This window comes from Pseudophryne corroboree, chromosome 1, assembly GCF_028390025.1.
Source record: "Pseudophryne corroboree isolate aPseCor3 chromosome 1, aPseCor3.hap2, whole genome shotgun sequence".
Classification (NCBI taxonomy): Eukaryota; Metazoa; Chordata; class Amphibia; order Anura; family Myobatrachidae; genus Pseudophryne; species Pseudophryne corroboree.
This window is the reverse complement of record NC_086444.1, coordinates 918,821,143-918,844,910: the sequence shown is the minus strand read 5'-3', so window position 1 is coordinate 918,844,910 and position 23,768 is coordinate 918,821,143. Positions and strand designations below refer to the sequence as shown.

Sequence of the window (23,768 nt, the reverse complement as noted above, 5' to 3'; positions counted from 1 at the left end):
TCCAATTCCTACAAGCCCACAGGTGGCTCATCAACTGGAAAAAGTCCTCGCTGGTCCCTGCTCAGAGCATGGTGCACCTGGGGGCACTGCTGGACACACACTGTCAAAGACTTGTTCTGTCTCCAGAGAAAGTCCTGAAACTTCAGGACAGGATCAGATACTTCCTTTCTCGCCCAAGAGTGTCGATACACTCGGCGATTCAAGTACCAGGCCTCATGGTGTCGGCTTTCGACATGGTAGAGTACGCTCAATTTCATTCCCGTCTTCTGCAGAGGTTAATCCTTTCTAAGTGGGACAGCCTGCACCATCGGATCAGGTCTCAAATGATCTCCTTGACTCTAGAGGTTCGTCTGTCACAGGACCAACGGTTGAGCAGAGTCCGTCCCTTCTTGTCTGCGGGGTTGAGGTGTGGTGTTGGAGCAACACTCTCTCCAGGGTCGGTGGACCAGGGAGGAATATCTCCTCCCGATAAAAATTCTGGAATTGCGGGCAGTGTTCAATGCGTTGAGGCTTGCCCTGCCTCTGGTACAGAACAGGCCTGTTCAAGTACAATCAGACAACGCCACCACGGTGGCGTACATAAATCATCAAGGCGGCAATCGAAGCCACATGGCAATGCTGGAAGTATCAAAAATCCTTTGTTGGGCAGAACGCCATCTGCCAGCAATATCGGCAGTGTTCATTCCCGGAGTCCTCAAGTGGGAAGTGGATTTCCTCAGTCGTGAGGACGTTCACGCCAGAGAGTGCAGTCTTCATGCGGAAGTCTTTCAACTCCTAGTGGACAAGTGGGGCCTACCAGATGTAGACCTGATGGCGTCTCGACACAATCACAAGGTTACGGTCTTCGGATCATGGACAAGGGATCCTCAAGCAGCGTTCATGGACGCACTGGCGATTCAATGGAACTTTCGGCTGCCATACATGTTCCCTCCAATGTCACTCCTGCCCAGGGTAATACGGAAGTTCAAGCAAGAATGAGGAATACTACTTCTAGTCACTCCAGTGTGGCCCAGACGGCATTGGTTCTCAGACCTACAGGGTCTATCGACCGAGCGTCCTCTTCTATTTCCTCAACGACCAGACTGCCTCGTTCAGGGCCCTTGTGTCTACCCAGATTTGGCCAGACTGGCTTTGATGGCTTGGCTCTTGAAGCGTCACTCCTGAGGGCCAAAGGATTCTTCGAGGCGGTTATTCAAACTATGTTGAAGGCCCACAAACCAGCTTCTGCACGGATTTATTATAGGGTTTGGAATTCTTACTTTACATTGTGTGCTGCTAAGAATTATGATGCCTATATGTTCAGAACTTCCAGACATTTGGCTTTTGTGCAACAAGGCCTAGACTTAGGCCTTCGTCTGGCCTCCCTCAAGGTTCATATATCTGCCTTGTCGGTGTGGTTTCAGAGAAAGATTGCATCTATTCCTGATGTTCATACTTTCACTCTGAATGTTTTACAGATTCAGCCTCCCTATTGCCCTCCTGTGGCTCCATGGGATCTGTCTGTTGTCTTGAATGCCCTACAAGAGTCTCCATTTGAACCTCTAGAGTCTGTGGACCTTAAATGCCTTATGCTTAAGGTCGTGTTTCTGTTGGCTATTGCCTCTGCTAGGAGGGTGTCGGACTTAGACGCTTTGTCCTGTCATTCACCCTTTTTGATTTTTCACCGTGACCGGGCAGTTCTTCGAACTCGCCCCAGTTATCTACCTAAGGTGGTATCTTCTTTCCATCTTAACCAAGAGATTGTGGTTCTGGCTTTTATCTCTTCTGGTTTGTCTTCCAAAGAACAGTCTTTGGATGTGGTACGGGCTCTCCGTATCTACGTGGAGAGGACTGCTTATATCAGGAGGTCAGATACCCTTTTTGTACTTTTTGGTTTTCACAAAAGTGGTTGGCTTGCGAATGAGCAAACCTTGGCCAGATGGATTAGAATGGTGATTGCACAAGCCTATGCGCAGGCTGGACTCCCAGCTCCTGCTGCTATCAAAGCCCATTCTACTCAGTCTGTTGGACCTTCTTGGGCGGCCCGCTGTGGCACGTCCACTGAACAATTGTGCAAGGCGGCTACGTGGTCCACCGTGAACACTTTCATTAGGTTCTATGCCTTTGATACTTCCGCCTCCCAGGATGCTTCCTTTGGACGCTGGGTTCTTGTGCCCGATACGGTGCGTCCCTTCCCATGAGTAACTGCTTTAGGACATCCCCGATGTATTCCCTGTGGAACACAGTGTACCCCGCTGCAGAAAAGGAGATTTATGGTAGACTTACCATAGTTAAATCTCTTTCTGCAAGGTACACTGTGTTCCACAGGGCTCCCACCCTGAAGCACTTAGCTTCTTTGGGTTTGTATGGCATTAGCCGCTGGTCCCTTCTCCTGTCGTGAGAATGTGGTTCTATGTTTCTAACATCTGCCATTTCTCTTACCTGCTACTACATTGGACTGGTTAACATAACTGAGCTCCAGTGTCCGGAAGCAGGGTTATAGAGGAGGCAGTGCAATGCATCCTGGGAACAGTCAAAGCTTTATCCTGTTGGTGCCTTGGATCAAGAGCCAACTCTACACCCCGATGTTTCCCTGTGGAACCCACTGTACCTCGCAGAAAGAGCTTTAACAATGGTAAGTCTACCATAAATCTCCTTTTTTACATGTGTATTTTAAAACTGTGTAAATTGTCTTTGTTCCACTACAAGAAAACTTTATAAAATAGTTGTCTCTCAATTAGGTAGAGCTATAAACAGTACCCAAGCATTGTTAAACTATTAGTTTAAATCTAATATGCACCATTGGTTTAAATTTATTATACACAATCCATGCTTCCGAACATGACCCATTCCAGGAGGGACAAAATGCTCTCTACCTGGACTTCCCACTTAATTTATGATTGCAATCACCTGTGTTGAAATACCTTTCTTGTCAATTCAACACAGGTGATGCCAATCATATATTAAAAGGAAGTCCAGGAGCAGAGCATTTTATACCTCCTGGAATGGATCATGTTGGGAGAATTTAACAATTTCCCCCCCTGTCTTAAGTGTCTTGGTCTCTCTTAGGCTTAAACCGGCTCTGATGCACAGATGCTAAAAGTGGGCATCTCAGTCCTTGCACATTTGGCTGCACGGAATTACACAAGGAAAGGAATTTGCAGTGACGTTTGCATAAAGTCGCAAAAGAGACGACCACCAATAGATGCTTTGCGACTTATCAGGCCGTAAGGCGGGTAGTCAATTAGCAGCTACACAGAGGCATCACAAGGAGTGCGCACAGAGGATAGGTGCCCCTTCCATAAGGTGGCACCAAAATGCCAGCTTCTCCTCGGAAACTGGGAGCTGGGTGCTGCAGCGTGACATTATCATGCAACGCCTGTCTCCTGTCACTGAGGATGAGCCGGCAGTGCAGACAAACTCTCCTGGTCTAACCCAGCATCTATGGAAATGCTGGGCATGCCCCTTGAGTGATTTTCCATGCACCTCCCTGCGAGGCCTCAACCATACTTGCCTACCTGACCCTCTCCATGAGGGAGAAAATGCTCTGTTCCTGGACTTTCCTGGTAATGTATGATTGCCATCACCTGTGGTGAGCTAGGTAATTGATAAGAAAGGTGTTTCACCACAGGTGATGGCAATCATACATTACCAGGAAAGTCCAGGAACAGAGCATTTTCTACCTCATGGAGAGGGTCAGGTAGGCAAGTATGGCCTCAACCCTGCATTAAAGTAAACATGGCCTTCACACAAGACTACTCCTCCTTTATGGACATGTGCACCAAAGGCGTGCATGAGGCTCTTTACCACACCAGGTGTCAAAACCCCATTGCAGCCACTGCAGATACACACATCACTGTTAACTATGGTACCTCAGCATAGCAGATTTTCTTGTGCTTCTCTAATTGGTTTGAGGAAACATCTGTGATGTTGGTGGTCATCAAGTACCAGTGAAATGGTTAGAATGTCATCACCTTGAACCTATTGCCTTAAACTGCATAATCCCGTTGGATTGCATGATACCCAGCTGCAGTATCTAGTGTGCCAAATATAATGGACAGTGAAATGGGCACACTGTCACCATCCGGCTGTCTTGGAACTACTAGTTTCAGCAGGGTAATTTGATTTCTATTGCAGCTGGAGAGCCACACTTTGCCTTTGGGTTTGTAATACCTACACTATGCCCCTGACATCATATTATGCCCCACCCAGTAATGCCCCTGACAACATATTATGCCCCCAGATCAATGCCCTTGTCACCATAATATGCCCACTCAATAATTATGCAGTACCTGCTCATTGTCAGGGGGTTCTACTAGTTGTCCAGGGGTTTTGCTCATTGTTAGTGGGTTCTTCGTGTTGTCAAGGGGTTTTGCTCATTGTCAGGGGGTCCCCCTACCCTCTCTGGCTGCTGCTGCCGCCTGTTTGCCCCTACCTGCTTCCTTTCAATAGTTAGAACTATTGAAAACGTCCCTCCCAAAATGGCCACCGCCTCAGAGGAGACCGTTATTAAAGATACTAGAGCCTTCTCTAGTATCTTTAGTAACTGTCTCCTTTGAGGCGGTAGCCATTTTGAGAGGGACCTTTTCATTAGGGAGCTGTGAGCAGATGGCGGCGGTGGACGATGGGGACCAATGGTGGTGGCCGGACAAAGGCATGAGCCGCCTGGGCCCTCTCTTCTCTGTTAAGTGGCCAAAGGTGTATTCTAAATGAAGATAATTTGACTTGAGACCAGTATATGAACTGTGGCAAATGAAATGTATTGCGGCAAGGAGGATAACTTGCCCTCACAAGGAATACATGGTGGGATGACTAGAGTGTTTTACGGCTAATGAGGATGATTTAGCTCAAGGGGGAAATGTGTCATGATGGGTATGTTGTTATAATGTTGTGCTATGGACATGTGACCTGAAGCATGTAACCTGTAAATCTGCAAGACAACTATGGATCATGTTCCCCTATGTAGGTCAGTCTATCACATTAACAGCATAAAGACCACCTCCTCTCTCCAACCTAGATTTACTAGAGCTTCTAAAACAGGCAAGTGGAGGTGTCTGTAGCAACCAATCAGATTCTGTCTATTATTTTCTAGAATGCAATTTGTAGAAGCTTTAGTAAATCTGCCCCCCTAGAGTATGTACCTATACTATCTATATGACAATTATAGTATCACTGTATAAATTACATGTTACTGTGCTCCACTCGCCCTACAGTTAGGGGGACATAAGCAGTGATAAAAGTGAAGTGAGTCAGTGGAGAAACTGCCCATGACAACCAATCAGCTGCTCTGTATGCTTTTATAGTATTGCCGTCAAAAAACCTACAACACCTGGTATTCCTTAGTGGTCAACCACCTAAGTACTGACCAGGCCCAACACCGTATTGCTTCCAAGATCGGACGAGATTGGGCATGTGCGGTGTGGTATGGTAGTAGGTTTAAGATTGATGAGGCAAAAACCTGCAGCTGGTATGCAGCTATTCAATCCACCATGAACCAGGTTATTGTGATGGGCAGATGATCTCTTGAAGGAGAAACATATGTTTGACCGTCATTGCACCAAATTGTACCCCAATTATATAGGTATACGGAGGTTTAAATCATATGGTCAATCGGTTTTGCCAACTGGAGCCGCCTGTATGTTGCTTTTTTGTGCTGTACAACATAATTCCAAATGAATTTTTCTCGTATGGTAGGGCAAGAAAAGACCCTTGTTATACTGATGACATGCCAACAAGATTAATAAACATCAAAACATATATATGTTTCCAGTAGTGTTATATGATTAAAGCTGAGACTGCAATAATCTGGTGGATTTTTCCAGATTATTGCAGTCTCAGCTTTAATCATATAACACTACTGGAAACATATATATGTTTTGATGTTTATTAATCTTGTTGGCATGTCATCAGTATAACAAGGGTCTTTTCTTGCCCTACCATACGAGAAAAATCCATTTGGAATTATGTTGTACAGCACAAAAAAGCAACATACAGGCGGCTCCAGTTGGCAAAATCGATTGACCATATGATTTAAACCTCCGTATACCTATATAATTGGGGTACAATTTGGTGCAATGACGGTCAAACATATGTTTCTCCTTCAAGAGATCATCTGCCCATCACAATAACCAGGTTCATGGTGGATTGAATAGCTGCATACCAGCTGCAGGTTTTTGCCTCATCAATCTTAAACCTACTACCATACCACACCGCACATGCCCAATCTCGTCCGATCTTGGAAGCAATACGGTGTTGGGCCTGGTCAGTACTTAGGTGGTTGACCACTAAGGAATACCAGGTGTTGTGGGTTTTTTTGACGGCAATACTTTGGCTATTGCAACAACCTTAGAAATCAATACCTTGCAGGCGTGCTTTGGTTTTGCCGCACTTTGTGCCGTATTTCTGCCTTATACATATGTTTTCATCTATATATTCACAGTTGTAATTCCAAACCCATGATTCAGATTGTTTAACCATACTTTTAAACACAATAATTTCTTGTGTACTCTTATTTTATCCCAAAAATAATTAAAGGTTACGTTTTAATATCTACCTCATTACGCATATTCTTAATCTCAATTGTTTCCAAGAGTGAGTGCTCCCAACAAGGGTCACTTTTTCTTTTTCTCTCCTTTCCTTATTACCTATGTAATAGACCCATGGGAGCACCATCGACAATCACCTTTTTCTTCTACCTATCAAAGTACTCACTGTTCAATGGTAGACGGTGATAAATTCCGGAAGTTTTTCTGGTTAGTCGGTCTTCTTGGAAACACATACAAATCACCTATCCATTTAACATCACTCAGTCCTGTGCGGCATCCTTAACCCAACTTTTTACTGCTTTTATAGTATGCAAATTATAAATCTTACGGCACTGCTGATTGGTTACTATGGGAAACTTCGCCACTGGCTCACTTCTCCACTTTTATCACTGCTTAGTACATCTCCCCCTAATCGTGTCTAGAACAGGAAAAGTCTACGGCTTCTCAGATTTGCACATTGCTCACTTATGGTTTACGTTGCTTTCCTTTTATTTGCAGAAACTACTTAGCAGATAAGATTGTCCACTGCATAGTCGTGTAAATATTAGTTACTGTACATTACTGTATATAACAGATGTTACAGACTGCTGCACAGTATGCTATAAAGCAGAAATAATACAGCAATCACATTAAAGAGGAATTTACCTGAGTTGCCAGGTAATTTAGTTAAGTTTTTAGATACCTTTATTAGGATTTAGGAACAATACATAAATGTATGAGAGAAATACATGAATGCGCTAATGAGAGACACTGAGTAAAGTAGTATAAAAGGAAATGTGCAGCAGACTGGCACACATTATAGGAAGTAATTACTTACAAAACATATACTGAAACTTTAACCTCATCCTCATTCTGTCTTCTCCCTTGGTGATAATGGTTTGGCATTAGTTACACAGCTGGCTCTTCTCCATGTTATAGCTCAGTAATAAAACTATTGTATATTTTCCTGATACTTTGTTCTGTTTGTGTCATGTACATTTAGGGGAATCACTGGCACTGCTAGCACTGATGTGACATGTAGTACATGTCTGTATATCTTATACATCAGTATGGGGAGTGCTGCAATGTTCTGTGCACAACACAGGCCTTTCAGTTCTCACTGGTTTCCTGAGAGTCACACTACCCCTTTCACATCTCCAATGCCGGATCCCACCCGGGAATTGGAAACGGGTCCTTCCCAGGTGGGATCCGGCATTGGACCCTAACAGTAGGCTTCCCCGGGTCGGGTTGCCATAGCGGTGGGGGTGGCGCTGGGAGATGAGCTCATCTTTGCACTACTCACACTGCCACTGACCTGGTATTCAACCCAGGGATAACCCTTCTTATAACCCGGGTTGAATTACCGGGCCAGGCGACCCGGGAATTCTCCATGGCCCCTTTCACATAGCACAGCGACCCGTGTCGATCCGGCGCTATGCCGGGTAGACACTGGGTTATTTTTGCGATGTGAAAGGGTATGTGATGTCATATCTCCCACACAGAGTGAAGGGTGCTCATCCTCATTCTCCTAACCTCTTATGTCACATCTCTCCTGCACTGTTCCTGTCATCTACTGACTAGACTGGTACAGCGACTGGGTGGAAGACTGTAGTGTAAGCTATTATATCATCCACAGCACACGGCTTGAGATAGCCAATCCCAGTGATTGTCATGGATTTGCAGATTAGTTAGTAAATTAGTGCTAATTGGTCCAAAATGTAGCAAATATTTGACCCTGACTGGAGACTCAGGTAATTGCATTTGTAAAGCGACTTTTGGTGGCCTAATGTGCATCATGTCTTTATTGGACCTCATCATTCTACCAATGTCACTTCCTCTCTGTCTAGTCTCCATCGCATGATGGTCTGTCCAGGTTCCCATGCCTACTGCCACAAAAATGCTCTTTTCTCCCTCTGTAAGTGACCAAAACCCTTATTCGTTCTCTCATTATCTACTATTTATCAACTACTGTATAATCTCCTGCTGTCTATCCACTCCTCACCCAACTGCCCTAACTACAGTTTGTCCTAAATGGTATTATGGACTGAGCTTTCTCACTTGTTGCTTCACATCCTCTGCATCACTCTGTAAATTCCTACACTAACATCTCATTACCTCCATAATCCAGTTCATAATGCATCTTAAAATCCCTCACTAACTCAATCTCTACTCTGAGCCCCACTAGCTACTGTTGTCTCATAATTCCCCTCTCCCACTATACTGTAACTTAGATGTGTGCACAGACATCTGGGGGCAATGGTCAGTAAATTGTGGTGGTGGAGGGGGGTGAAATTGGTGCCCCTTTGGCAGTCGGGAGTATCCAACATGAAGGGTACAGGGACAACATGGGGACAACTGATAATGTTGCGCTTACGGGCGGCCTTACCCCTAAATTTGACCTGGTTCCCCAGTTTTAGTTTCAAAGCACATCTCTTTGTCCTACCTTAAATTGATGTCATCCAGGGGGTCAATCCGAGATGATCGTAGCTATGCTAAATTTAGCACAGCTACGATCATTCACACTGATATGTGGGGGGACGCCCAGCACAGGGCTATCCCGCCCCGCATGTCAGTGCCGCCCCCCTTCCCGCAGAAGTGCAAAGGCATCGCACAGCGGCGATGCCTTTGCACTTCAAGAGTAGCTCCCGACCAGCGCAGCTTTAGCGTGCTGGCGAGGAGCTACTCATCGCTCCCCGGCCCGCAGCGGCTGCGTGTGACGTCATGCAGCCGCTGCGACCCGCCTCCCGTTCGGTCCGGCCACGCCTGCATTGGCCGGACCACGGCCACGAAACGTCGCCCAAACGCCGCCATTCCGCCCCTCCCGCCCAGAGGCCACCTTTGCCTGTCAATCAGGCAGAGGCGATTGCAGTCCTGCTACGGCCATTGGCCGTCTGGCATGCACAGTAGGGACCCGCTCGCTCAGCTGCAAAAAAAAGCAGCGAGCGAATGAGTCAGAATGACCCCCCCCTGTTCAAACAACACTTAGCACTAAATAATAAAGCTTATTATTTGGGAATGACATAAATAACTGACTTTCAGATTAGTCGATGAAGAATTGTACATGGATAAAATCCCCTTTATTGCTAGTAAGTATACATATGTAAATAAATCCATCTAAGATGTCACAATGTAATAATAACTAGGAACAGAACAGGGGGAAGTCGTGAGCAAGTATAGGTAATAAACCTTTCAGTCTATTCTTATTCTGCAGTCGTGAGTGTCCTTTGATGCCCAAACCGAGTTATGTCTGTTGTCAAAGAAAAACAAATAGAACAGAAGAGAACTGTCTGAGCAGACAGGATTTATTTCATCATCCACTGTCAATATTTTTTATTTAAAAGTTGTACTGAGAGCAATAAGGACTGCCTACGCATCGCAATGAGCCTGTCACACTTAGGAAAGACAAGGCTTGAACATTAGTTTGTGCAGTGAGACCATTAGGCTTGTGGGCTTATTTACCACTTCGCTGCATCAGGATTTCTCTCTCTGAAGTGGGAGTTGTTGGACTGTCACAGTATAGCTGAAACTGACTTGAGGATTAGATAATTATATCTTCTCTCGCCTTAGCCTATGTGCATTAGTGGTGCCAAGTATATTTTGTCCTGTTATTTTTAATAGGTGCTGGGCTTCTAGAATCCTTTAGTGACTAATGTTGTGGCCTTGTAATATAAACTCATTGCCAATATTTCCAAGGGTATTTCAATCAGGACAAGTAAAACACATTATAGAAAACTGGGTTATACATATTCCAATTAAATTATACTACTCTCTGCTACACTGAAAATGATTCAGTTACTGATATTATTAAGGTTTTGTGACGATTGTTGTGTATTTACTAATTATGGGGGTTATTCAGAGTAGTTAGCAAACCAAAAAAGTTAGCAATTGGGCAAAACCATGTGCACCGCAGGTGGGACAGATGTAACATGTGCAGAGAGAGTTAGATTTGGGTGGGTTATATTGTTTCTGTGCAGAGTAAATATTGGCTGCTTTATTTTTACACTGCAATTTAGATTTCAGCTTAAAAACACCCCACCCAAATCTAACTCTCTCTGCACATGTTACATCTGCCCCACCTGCAGTGCAACAGGATTTGCCCAACTGCTTACTTTTTTTTGGTTTGCTAACAACTCTGAATAACCCCCTATGTGCACTCAGGGGACTATTTATTAATAATAGTGCTACAGTCCTAAAAATCAACCGACAGTCGGTAAATTGACTGAATCCCATTCCCCAAGAAATCAGAGACACATACATTCAAATGGATTCATCAGGGCCATTTCCCTGCATTGGTTATATAGGGCACAGTGATGCTTATGGCTACATGCATTTTAAATAAGGTCTCCCGTGGCCACTTACAGTATATGTAACCTCTTGTACAACACAATACACAAACAAATCCTGAAAAAAATAAGAATTTACTTACCGATAATTCTATTTCTCGTAGTCCGTAGTGGATGCTGGGGACTCCGTAAGGACCATGGGGAATAGCGGCTCCGCAGGAGACTGGGCACAAAAGTAAAGCTTTAGAACTACCTGGTGTGCACTGGCTCCTCCCCCTATGACCCTCCTCCAAGCCTCAGTTAGGATACTGTGCCCGGACGAGCGTACACAATAAGGAAGGATTTTGAATCCCGGGTAAGACTCATACCAGCCACACCAATCACACCATATAACTTGTGATCTAAACCCAGTTAACAGCATGATAACAGAGGAGCCTCTAGAAAAGATGGCTCACTACAGCAATAACCCGATTTTTTGGTAACAATAACTATGTACCAGTATTGCAGACAATCCGCACTTGGGATGGGCGCCCAGCATCCACTACGGACTACGAGAAATAGAATTATCGGTAAGTAAATTCTTATTTTCTCTAACGTCCTAAGTGGATGCTGGTGACTCCGTAAGGACCATGGGGATTATACCAAAGCTCCCAAACGGGCGGGAGAGTGCGGATGACTCTGCAGCACCAAATGAGAGAACTCCAGGTCCTCCTCAGCCAGGGTATCAAATTTGTAGAATTTTACAAACGTATTTGCTCCTGACCAAGTAGCTGCTCGGCAAAGTTGTAAAGCCGAGACCCCTCGGGCAGCCGCCCAAGATGAGCCCACCTTCCTTGTGGAATGGGCTTTTACAGATTTTGGCTGTGGCAGGCCTGTCACAGAATGTGCAAGCTGAATTGTACTACAAATCCAACGAGCAATAGTCTGCTTAGAAGCAGGAGCACCCAGCTTGTTGGGTGCATACAGAATAAACAACGAGTCAGATTTTCTGACTCCAGCCGTCCTGGAAACCTATATTTCCAGTGCTCTGACAACGTCTAGCAACTTGGAGTCCTCCAAGTCCCTAGTAGCCGCAGGCACCACAATAGGTTGATTCAGGTGAAACGCTGAAACCACCTTAGGGAGAAACTGAGGACAAGTCCTCAATTCCGCCCTGTCCGAATGGAAAATCAGATGAGGGCTTTTACAGGATAAAGCCGCCAATTCTGACACGCACCTGGCCCAGGCCAGGGCCAACAGCATGACCAATTTCCATGTGAGATATTTTAACTCCACATATTTAAGTGGTTCAAACCAATGTGACTTTTGGAACCCAAAAACTACATTTAGATCCCAAGGTGCCACTGGAGGCACAAAAGGAGGCTGTATATACAGTACCCCTTTCACAAACGTCTGAACTTCAGGGACTGAAGCTAGTTCTTTTTGGAAGAAAATTGACAGGGCCGAAATTTGAACCTTAATGGACCCCCATTTCAGGCCCATAGACACTCCTGTTTGCAGGAAATGTAGGAATTGACCTAGTTGAAAATTCCTCCGTCGGGGCCTTACTGGCCTCGCACCACGCAACATATTTTCGCCAAATGCGGTGATAATGTTTTGCGGTTATATCTTTCCTGGCTTTGATCAGGATAGGGATGACTTCATCCGGAATGCCTTTTTCCTTCAGGATCCGGCGTTCAACCGCCCTGCCGTTAAACGCAGCCGCGGTAAGTCTTGGAACAGACAGGGTCCTTGCTGGAGCAGGTCCCTTCTTAGAGGTAGAGGCCACGGATCCTCCGTGAGCATCTCTTGAAGTTCCGGTTACCAAGTCCTTCTTGGCCAATCCGGAGCCACGAATATAGTGCTTACTCCTCTCCATCTTATAATTCTCAGTACCTTGGTTATGAGAGGCAGAGGAGGGAACACATACACTGACTGGTACACCCACTGTGTTACAAGAGCGTTTATAGCTATTGCCTGAGGGTCCCTTGACCTGGCGCAATACTTGTCGAGTTTTATAAACATGTGGAAGACTTCTGGGTGAAGTCCCCACTCCCCCGGGTGGAGGTCGTGTCTGCTGAGGAAGTCTGCTTCCCAGTTGTCCACTCCCGGAATGAATACTGCTGAAAGTGCTATCACATGATTTTCCGCCCAGCGAAGAATCCTTGCAGCTTCTGCCATTGCCCTTCTGCTTCTTGTGTCACCCTGTCTGTTTACGTGGGTGACTGCCGTGATGTTGTCCGAATGGATCAACTCCGGGTGACCTTGAAGCAGAGGTCTTGCTGAGCTTAGAGCATTGTAAATGGCCCTTAGCTTCAGGATATTTATGTGAAGTGATGTCTCCAGGCTTGACCATAAGCTCTGGAAATTCCTTCCCTGTGTGACTGCTCCCCAGCCTCGCAGGCTGGCATCTGTGGTCACCAGGACCCAGTCCTGAATGTGCGGCCCTCTAGAAGATGAGCACTCTGCAACCACCACAGGAGAGACACCCTTGTGCTTGGTAACAGGGTTATCCGCTGATGCATCTGAAGATGCGACCCAGACCATTTGTCCAGCAGGTCCCACTGGAAAGTTCTTGCGTGGAATCTGCCGCATGGGATTGCTTCATAGGAAGCCACCATTTTTCCCAGAACCATCTCATTGATGTACTGAGACTTGGCTCGGTTATAGGAGGTTCCCGACTAGCTCGGATAACTCCCTGACTTTCTCCTCCGGGAGAAACACCTTTTTCTGAACTGTGTCCAGGATCATCCCTAAGAACAGAAGACGAGTCGTCGGAATCAGCTGCGATTTTGGAATATTGAGAATCCAATCGTGCTGCCGCAACACTACCTGAGATAGTGCTACACCGACCTCCAACTGTTCCCTGGATCTTACCCTTATCAGGGAATCGTCCAAGTAAGGGATAACTAAAATTCCCTTCCTTCGAAGGAGTATCATCATTTCGGCCTTTACCTTGGTAAAGACCCGGGGTGCCGTGGACCATCCATACGGCAGCGTCTGAAACTGATAGTGACAGTTCTGTACCATAAACCTGAGGTACCCTTGGTGAGAAGGGTAAATTGGGACATGAAGGTAAGCATCCTTGATGTCCCGAGACATCATGTAGTCCTCTTCTTCCAGGTTCGCAATCACTGCTCTGAGTGACTCAATCTTGAATTTGAACCTCTGTATGTAAGTGTTCAAAGATTTTAGATTTAGAATCGGTCTCACCGAGCCGTCCGGCTTCGGTACCACAACAGTGTGGAATAATACCCCGTTCCCTGTTGCAGGAGGGGTACCTTGATTATCACCTGCTGGGAATACAGCTTGTGAATGGCTTCCAAAACTGTCTCCCTGTCAGAAGGAGACATCGGTAAAGCCGACTTTAGGAAACGGCGAGGGGGAGACGTCTCGAATTCCAATTTGTACCCCTGAGATATCACCTGAAGGATCCAGGGGTCTACTTGCGAGTGAGCCCACTGCGCGCTGAAATTCATTGAGACGGGCCCCCACCGTGTCTGATTCTGCTTGTAAAGCCCCAGCGTCATACTGAGGGCTTGGCAGAGGCGGGAGAGGGTTTCTGTTCCTGGGAACTGGCTGATTTCTGCAGCCTTTTTCCTCTCCCTCTGTCACGGGGCAGAAATGAGGAACCTTTTGCCCGCTTGCCCACGAAAAGACTGCGCCTGATAATACGGCGTCTTCTCATGTTGAGAGGCGACCTGGGGTACAAACGTGGATTTCCCAGCTGTTGCCGTGGCCACCAGGTCTGAAAGACCGACCCCAAATAACTCCTCCCCTTAATAAGGCAATACTTCCAAATGCCGTTTGGAATCCGCATCACCTGACCACTGTCGTGTCCATAACCCTCTACTGGTAGAAATGGACAACGCACTTAGACTTGATGCCAGTCGGCAAATATTCCGCTGTGCATCACGCATATATAGAAATGCATCTTTTAAATGCTCTATAGGCAATAATATACTGTCCCTATCTAGGGTATCAATATTTTCAGTCAGGGAATCCGACCACGCCAACCCAGCACTGCACATCCAGGCTGAGGCGATTGCTGGTCGCAGTATAACACCAGTATGTGTGTAAATACCTTTTAGGATGCCCTCCTGCTTTCTATCAGCAGGATCCTTAAGGGCGGCCATCTCAGGAGAGGGTAGAGCCCTTCTTACAAGCGTGTGAGCGCTTTATCCACCCTAGGGGGTGTTTCCCAACGCACCCTAACCTCTGGCGGGAAAGGATATAATGCCAATAACATTTTTGAAATTATCAGTTGTTATCGGGGGAAAATACCTTTAATTTCTCAGATTCAGGAAAACTACAGGTAGTTTTTCCTCACCGAACATAATACCCCTTTTTGGTGGTACTCGTATTATCAGAAATGTGTAAAACATTTTTCATTGCCTCAATCATGTAACGTGTGGCCCTACTGGAAGTCACATTTGTCTCTTCACCGTCGACACTGGAGTCAGTATCCGTGTCGGCGTCTATATCTGCCATCTGAGGTAACGGGCGCTTTAGAGCCCCTGACGGCCTATGAGACGTCTGGACAGGCACAAGCTGAGTAGCCGGCTGTCTCATGTCAACCACTGTCTTTTATACAGAGCTGACACTGTCACGTAATTCCTTCCAACAGTTCATCCACTCAGGTGTCGACCCCCTAGGGGGTGACATCACTATTACAGGCAATCTGCTCCGTCTCCACATCATTTTTCTCCTCATACATGTCGACACAAACGTACCGACATACAGCACACACACAGGGAATGCTCTGATAGAGGACAGGACCCCACAAGCCCTTTGGGGAGACAGAGGGAGAGTTTGCCAGCACACACCAGAGCGCTATATATATACAGGGATAACCTTATATAAGTGTTTTTCCCCTTATAGCTGCTGTATCATTAATACTGCGCGTAATTAGTGCCCCCATTCTCTTTTTTAACCCTTTCTGTAGTGTAGTGACTGCAGGGGAGAGCCAGGGAGCTTCCCTCCAACGGAGCTGTGAGGGAAAATGGCGCCAGTGTGCTGAGGAGATAGGCTCCGCCCCCTTATCGGCGGCCTTATCTCCCGTTTTTCTATGTATTCTGGCAGGGGTTAAATTCATCCATATAGCCCAGGAGCTATATGTGATGCATTTTTTGCCATCCAAGGTGTTTTTATTGCGTCTCAGGGCGGGGCTCCCCAGCGCCCTGCACCCTCAGTGACCGGAGTGTGAAGTGTGCTGAGAGCAATGGCGCACAGCTGCAGTGCTGTGCGCTACCTTGTTGAAGACAGGACGTCTTCTGCCGCCGATTTTCCGGACCTCTTCTGTCTTCTGGCTCTGTAAGGGGGCCGGCGGCGCGGCTCTGGGACCCATCCATGGCTGGGCCTGTGATCGTCCCTCTGGAGCTAATGTCCAGTAGCCTAAGAAGCCCAATCCACTCTGCACGCAGGTGAGTTCGCTTCTTCTCCCCTTAGTCCCTCGATGCAGTGAGCCTGTTGCCAGCAGGTCTCACTGAAAATAAAAAACCTAAAACTAAACTTTTCACTAAGCAGCTCAGGAGAGCCACCTAGTGTGCACCCTTCTCGTTCGGGCACAAAAATCTAACTGAGGCTTGGAGGAGGGTCATAGGGGGAGGAGCCAGTGCACACCAGGTAGTTCTAAAGCTTTACTTTTGTGCCCAGTCTCCTGCGGAGCCGCTATTCCCCATGGTCCTTACGGAGTCCCCAGCATCCACTTAGGACGTTAGAGAAATATTAGTCTCTTTTCTTCAACGGGAAGCGATTAAAATACCGCTAGTCGGATCCCGGCGGTCACAATGCTGACATCAGATTCCTGATTAGTGATGAAATGCAGCCTCCGGTATAACGGCGACACAGGCTATTCTCCCTCTGTGGGTGTCCACAACATCCATAGAGGGAGAATAGAACCTGTGGTGAGTGCAGTGAGCCCGCAAGGGGCTTTGTAGCACTCGCCCCGTTGCCGGCATTACGGCGAACGGGATCCCGATGTTGGGATCATGAAAGCTGGATTCCAGTCCGCTGGCATTTCATACTGATCCCTCTTCAACAAGTAGATCTTACTAACTTTGGGGCTCACTTACATCTCAGATGTAGCAGTACATGCTGATAGGTGGGACTTTCACAATCTCCCTGAAATGATTTTTCAAAAGTAGGCAAGTATGCTATGCATTCATCAGGGGCGTTTCTACAGAGGAGGGGGCCCGTGTGCACCTCCGAGTGGGCCCCCTCCTCTGAACGGTGCTGTAGACTCCGGCTTTGTGCCGGAGTCTACTGTGCATGCGCAGGTCTCCGGAAACATGGCGCCCGCAATGATCCAGAGACCAATTTGGCTACCGCACATGCGCGGCAGCTATTTTAATGGTGATTTCCTACGCGAACGCTGCGCCCGCCGCTGGACTCCGGTAAGGTAAGTATTTAAATGGGAGCAATGTGTGCGGTGTGGGCCCCCCCTAGACCCAGGGGCCCGTGTGCACCGCATACATTGCACCCATTATAGAAACGTCAATGGCATTTATGTAAGGCAATAGAGAACGTTTACACTGCTGTCTTCTGTCTCTGCAGTGTGTATGTGGGTGGAAAAATTGGGCACATTAAGGATGAAGTGTCTGTGTGTGTGAATGTTCTAGTATTATGGGGGTCATTCCGAGTTGATCGCTCGATAGCTACTTTTTGCAGCGCTGTGATCAGATTAGTCGCCGCCTATAGGGGAGTGTATTTTAGCTTTGCAAGTGTGCGAACGCATGTGCAGCCGAGCTCTGCAAAAACATTTTGTGCAGTTTCTGAGTAGGTCTGAACTTACTCAGCCCTTGCGATCACTTCAGCCTGTCCGGTCCCGGAATTGACGTCAGACACCCGCCCTGCAAACGCTTGGACACGCCTGCGTTTTCCAAACACTCCCAGAAAACGGTCGTTGACACCCACAAACGCCCTCTACCTGTCAATATCCTTGCGATCGGCTGTGTGAATGGATTCTTCGTTAAATCAATCGCTCAGCAACGATCCGCTTTGTACCCGTACCACACGCTTGCGCATTGCAGTGCATACGCATGTGCAGTAGTGACCTGATCGCTGCGCTGCAAAAACGGCAGCATGCGAACAGGTCGGAATGACCCTCTATGCTATGTGTTTTATAAAAGGGCTCATACTGTAGTTTGATATAGGTTGTGGTATGGAGAATGGATGTGTTAAGGGGGATCCTTACATGATGTTAGGTTTGGAAACGTAGTGTAATTCAAATAAAACAAATGTTTGAATTGAGCTACAGTTAATTGAGTTGAATAATGATCATCAAATGACAGTGACATCAGATTGCGTTTGTATAAGATGAGAGGGCAGGATAATATCTCAGCAGATTGTATTGGGCAATTGTTTATTTACACAGGTATTGCTGGAAATGTTACACGACATAGAACGGACACAAGCTGTGTCTTAATTACAAATACTAAAATAATCTGCTTCAACCCTCAAAGCAAAGCAGTAAAGACCGTCGAAATCTATAACCGTGTGATTAGTTTCACAGTTACGTTTGTTATGTCTTCAATCAATATTTTTTAAGCTTTTGTCAATACATTTAATATAGTAAGGCTGCTCTAAGGCTTCAGAACGCTTTAGTGCTCTGTTGAATACTGAATTGTTTAATGGCATATGGCGTCATTCCCCTGAAGGAAAAATCATCAATTTTTGCAGTTTATTGGAAGAAGTTCACACTCCAATCCAGGACTTTTTTTGAAAGTTTAATCATTGTAAGGTCAGGTTACTTACAGTAGGTTAATTTGAGAAGTTAAGATGATAGAAAATGTTCTTTGCAAAGTAGAGAATAGGCACAATGACACAGGTGGCTTAAGAGAGGATGGGAACCAGTGTTAAATCGCCGACGCAGTTGCAGAATAGTCTCCGGGAACATGGTGAAGACATCTTGTTCCCAGTTATTTCTCTACTGGACATGCGAAAATATCCTGAAAAAATGGTAGCTACTGTATGCCATTATCCAGTGCCGTTTCTTGCGGCGGGCGAGCCGTGCAACCGCACGGGGCGCCCACCGCGGCACTTCTTGAACACTTTAAAATCCATTCCCATCTCCTCTGTCCTCCCGAGTACCCAGCTCGGGGGGCGGAGTTTCGTGGAATGACGCGGTGCGTCGTGACGTCACGACGCAATCGTGTCATTCCATGAAACTCCGCCCCCCGAGCTGGGTACTCGGGAGGACGGAGGAGGGGGAGCCAAGGCGGCGGCGCCGCGAAGAGGAGGGAGAGGCGGCGAAGAGCGGGAAGAACCGCTTCAACTGTAAGTCAGCCTCTCCCTCTCTCTCTCTCTACCCCCCTCTGCCACCTGCCATCATGTATACAAAGGGGACACTTGCCTGCCATAATATGTTAAATGGGAACACTTGCCTGCCATAATGTGTTAAATGGGGACACCTGCCTGCGTACTGTGTAAAATGGGGACACCTGCCTGTGTACTGTGTAAAATGGGGACACCTGTCTGCATACTGTGTAAAATGGGGACACCTGCCTGCGTACTGTGTAAAATGGGGACACCTGCCTGTGTACTGTGTAAAATGGGGACACCTGCCTGTGTACTGTGTAAAATGGGGACACCTGCCTGCGTACTGTGTAAAATGGGGACACCTGCCTGTGTACTGTGTAAAATGGGGACACCTGTCTGCATACTGTGTAAAATGGGGACACCTGCCTGCGTACTGTGTAAAATGGGGACACCTGTCTGCGTACTGTGTAAAATGGGGACACCTGTCTGCGTACTGTGTAAAATGGGGACACCTGTCTGCGTACTGTGTAAAATGGGGACACCTGCCTGCATACTGTGTAAAATGGGGACGCGTGCCTGCCATACTGTGTAAAATGGGGACTCTTGCCTGCCGTACTGTGTAAAATGGGGCACGTGCCTGCCACAATGTGTAAAATGGGGACACTTGCCTGCCGTACTGTGTAAAATGGAGGCACGTGCCTGCCGCAATGTGTAAAATGGGGACACTTTACTGCCGCAATGTGTAAAATGGGGACACTTGCCTACCGTGCTGTGTAAAATGGGGACACTTGCCTGCCGTGCTGTGTAAAATGGGGTCGCGTGCCTGCTGTAATGTGTAAAATAAAATGAGGACTTTTTTTTTTTTTATCCTGTGGTGGCCGTGATGATGAGATCAGATGAGGCCACGCCCATCTTAACAAAACGACGCAGATTTTAACGAGGCCACGCCCCTTGCCGGGAGCGCGCGTGCCTTCGGCGCGCGCATGCTTTTACTCTTTATATCTATGGGGGGGGGGGCGCATTTTTTTTTATGTGAATGGGGGGGGGCGCATTTTTAAATCTCGCACTGGGAGCCAAATTGGCTAGAAACGGCCCTGCCATTATCCTAGTGATTTCTATAGTCCCGGACTCGGAAGAGGGAAGTATAATGAATAGATACAGGGTTTGTGGCGTGGACCAGGGGTGAAGCTAGCATTTCTGTCACCCAAAGCAAAGACTCATCACGTCACCCCCCCTTCCCCATTTCTGTCCCAGTGAATAGTAGTCACCCTCTACCTATATGACAACGATATAATTCAGACAGCATTAGTGACAATCAAATACCACAGATAGTATCACTAACTGCCATATACAACAGACAGCATTTATTGATGCAATATACTACAGACAGCATTAGTGACAGTCATATGTGACTGACAGCATTAGTTACTGCCATTATTTACAGATAGCATGTCAGGCTTTGGAGTTTTAAATCAAGTTTCTTACCGCTATGGTGTCTGTTCTGGCTGGTGCTCATGCAGTTTCTACACAGCGCTCACAGCAGCTTACTCCTGGATGTGGCTATTTGCGCTCACTCAGCATACTGGCACTCTGGCTCCATGCTAGAGTTCCCTCCAAAACCAAAGTATGGGAGCAGCCACGTTGGATTCCACTACCTGACCATTTCCAGCCACGCTGAACGCTACTCTCAGTCAGCTGACCACAGCATCCAATGAGAGAAAACATCTCATCTCCTGAAGTTACAGCTCTGTGCTGAGCTCCCTGATACTTCCAGTCCATCCAAATCCAGTTCCAGTCTGGTTACTATTAGTCTCTGCCCTACCGCAGTTCTCCATTTCCTGTCTGGTTCTACAGAGACTCTACTCTAATAACATCTGCCCGGTTCCAGTCCAGTAGCCAATCTGGTTAAGTCTGCAGAGACTCTATTCTAATAACACCTGCCCGGTTCCAGTACAGTTTTCAGTCTCATTCCAGTCTGCAGAGACTGGAACTGCCCTGTTCCAATCTGGTTGCTAATCTGGTTCCAGTTTACAGAGACTTTATTCTAATAACACCTGCCTGGTTCCAGTCCGGTTGCCAATCTGGTTCCAGTCTGGTCACTTCTCTAGTCCCAGTCTGGTCACCTCTCCGGTTCCAGCCTGGTCACTTCTCTAGTTCCATTCCAGTCACCAATGCTGTTCCAGCCCGGTCACCTTTCCGGTTCCAGTCTGGTATTGATTTATGGAATCATATTTATGAATATTAATATTTAATATATCATATATGGTATTTAATATATTGATATATTTCAATTAATATGCATTTATCATATATATCTGCAAGTATATTATGTCAGGCTTACTAAGTGGCTGATAAATATATGCAGTCCTTATATATATATATGACTTATGAAATTATGAAATTAAGATTCCTTAAAGAGAGTTCAAGCTTGAATATTACCGCTCTTTTTATATGATTATTTATTTACAGGCAGATCAAATCGTACAGAATAAGATATACACAGTAGTGATATATATACTAATTATTATATTAAGCTATGCTATGCTTCCTTCGTTACATAACATAAAACAACATGACATAAGTTTCACAAACAGTTTCAATTACTATCATATTTATACTTGCAAGTTAAAGATTGCCATCCCAAGAATCATTCCTTCTGCATGTTCTCCATGACTTCTCCTCCTGACTGACTTCCTTCCTTCTCCTTCTCCTTCCTCCCTTCTTCCTCTTCTAACTCCTAACTAAAAAGCCCGCTGCTTTTATCCCATATTTTACCAATTCAAACTATCATATTCTCATAGTTTCCAATGGAATAGGTAATTATAGGTTTGTCAGATTCCAAGGTGTAATAAAACAAACATTGAACTGGGCTGTCGTGTCCTGTTCACGGAGGCATGGTGTCATAAAAAGTGTGGTGTCCACACTGCCTTAAGCAAGTATAGTATTGTAAAATCTGGAATGTCTTTTCATCCAAAGTTCTGTTGTATTGACAAGTTTTCCTGGGGTGGGTTACACCATGTTTTATCAATGGATGTGATCTCTTTTCATAGTAGTTAATTTATGGTCCCTAGCTTTAACCTCTACTGGACAATAGACAAACCAGTTTATAATTGCTAAAGGTATTGCGAATCTTGATTCTGATCTACTGTAAGCACACCTGTGAATTCCAATGACCAACAGAGCTCTGTCACATACCTATTATCATTTATGGCCTAATACCTTTTCTCTACAATGACTCTTGATCTTACTGTGACCTCTCTAGCCTTATTTATGGCTAGAGCAGAATAAACCTGTTCCCTACACACTATGTTTTACCATCTTGCAGTAAAACACAAATATACAGTATATCTATATAAACACATACACAAACCTAATCTCTTAAATCAGCTAAACATTACCTCATACATTCAAACTTATTTCATATCTATTCCTTACTATATATATATCCACTATACACTATGGTTACATCACTTATTTATAATGAATTATTTTAATTCAGACAATATCCATTGCCCTAATATTATACGAAGTGCGGACAATTACCTATATGGCAACACTGGTCATTAATCCAGTTCTAGCACGGCACTAATCGAGTTCCAGTCTGATCATCTATCCATGTCTCAAACACTACTTGGATGATCCAGCCAGATTCAGTTCCAGTCTAATAATATTAATTGTTTGTTCATGCCTTTGGGCCAGCCACTGCTAGAACACCAACGTTCACCACGAACCAGCAGTTCCTACTGCCTCTACTAGTCTCCTAGTTTCATGCACCTACTCAATCCAAATCCAACCCTCAGTCATGTCACAGCATTAATGACAGCCATATACTACACACAACATTGGTGACTGCCATAGACTACAGACAGCATTAGTGACGTCCATATACCACTGACAGCATTAGTGACAGTCATACACCACTAACAGAATTAAGCTAATTATATCCCTCAGTCTCAAAAAAAGAAAACCTTAATCCTAATTAACATCATGAAATTGTTAACCCCCCACCCTTACTCTTAGTATTACCCCCCATAGACATTACCCTGAATCCTCAAAACTCCTCTCCCCAATACCCTACCTTACTGTTGGATATCTTTTCTGTTGAATCTGTACCTCTCTCGTCGCAGCCACACAGCATTGCCCAGGAAGCAGGAAGCAGTTACATTTCAGAAAGGTCCTGCAGAGGCTGCTGCTGTCAACAGGGCCAGACCCCGAGTCTTCTTTCACCCTGTGTGAAAATTCTTTTCCTTCTGCCAACAGGAAAAAAAAAAACCCACACATACCGTAGAGGCAGTTTCAATTGGCTGTAGGACTCAACTTGCGGCTGTAATTCTGGGTTTAATGCCTAGAGCTATTCAATTACTTGCCAATTTACATGCACGGTAAGCCTGTGGTTAATGCGCGTTAAAACATAGCTTGCGGGTTTAGTGCCAGGAGCTATGGAATTAGCCAATGCAGTAAGCCCCAGAAGATGTACTTAACATGGATTTTTTCCTCGCAGCTGCTGAGGCTTACCATTCTGGATAGCAGTATTAATGAAATAGCTCAGGGCAGAGCTGTAACTGCCCAGTAAGCCCCATGGCTAATTTAATCTGGCCCATAGCTGCCCCCAGGATAAAATACAAACATTGGCCCACCACAGGACAACTAAACACATACTGGCTACCCACAGGAAAAAGAACCCCACACATTGACTACCCACTGGGGAAGAAAACACACATTGGCTACCCACAGGGGAAAAAAA

At 45.9% G+C, this 23,768-nt stretch overlaps 2 pseudogenes; one reads left to right on the top strand and one right to left on the bottom strand.

The window, feature by feature from the left end:
* Positions 1-5,296: 5,296 nt before the first annotated feature.
* Positions 5,297-5,415, bottom strand: LOC134934683 (5S ribosomal RNA; annotated as a pseudogene).
* A 755-nt stretch (positions 5,416-6,170) lies between these two features.
* On the top strand, positions 6,171-6,289 carry LOC134936626 (5S ribosomal RNA; annotated as a pseudogene).
* The last annotated feature ends 17,479 nt before the right edge of the window (positions 6,290-23,768 follow it).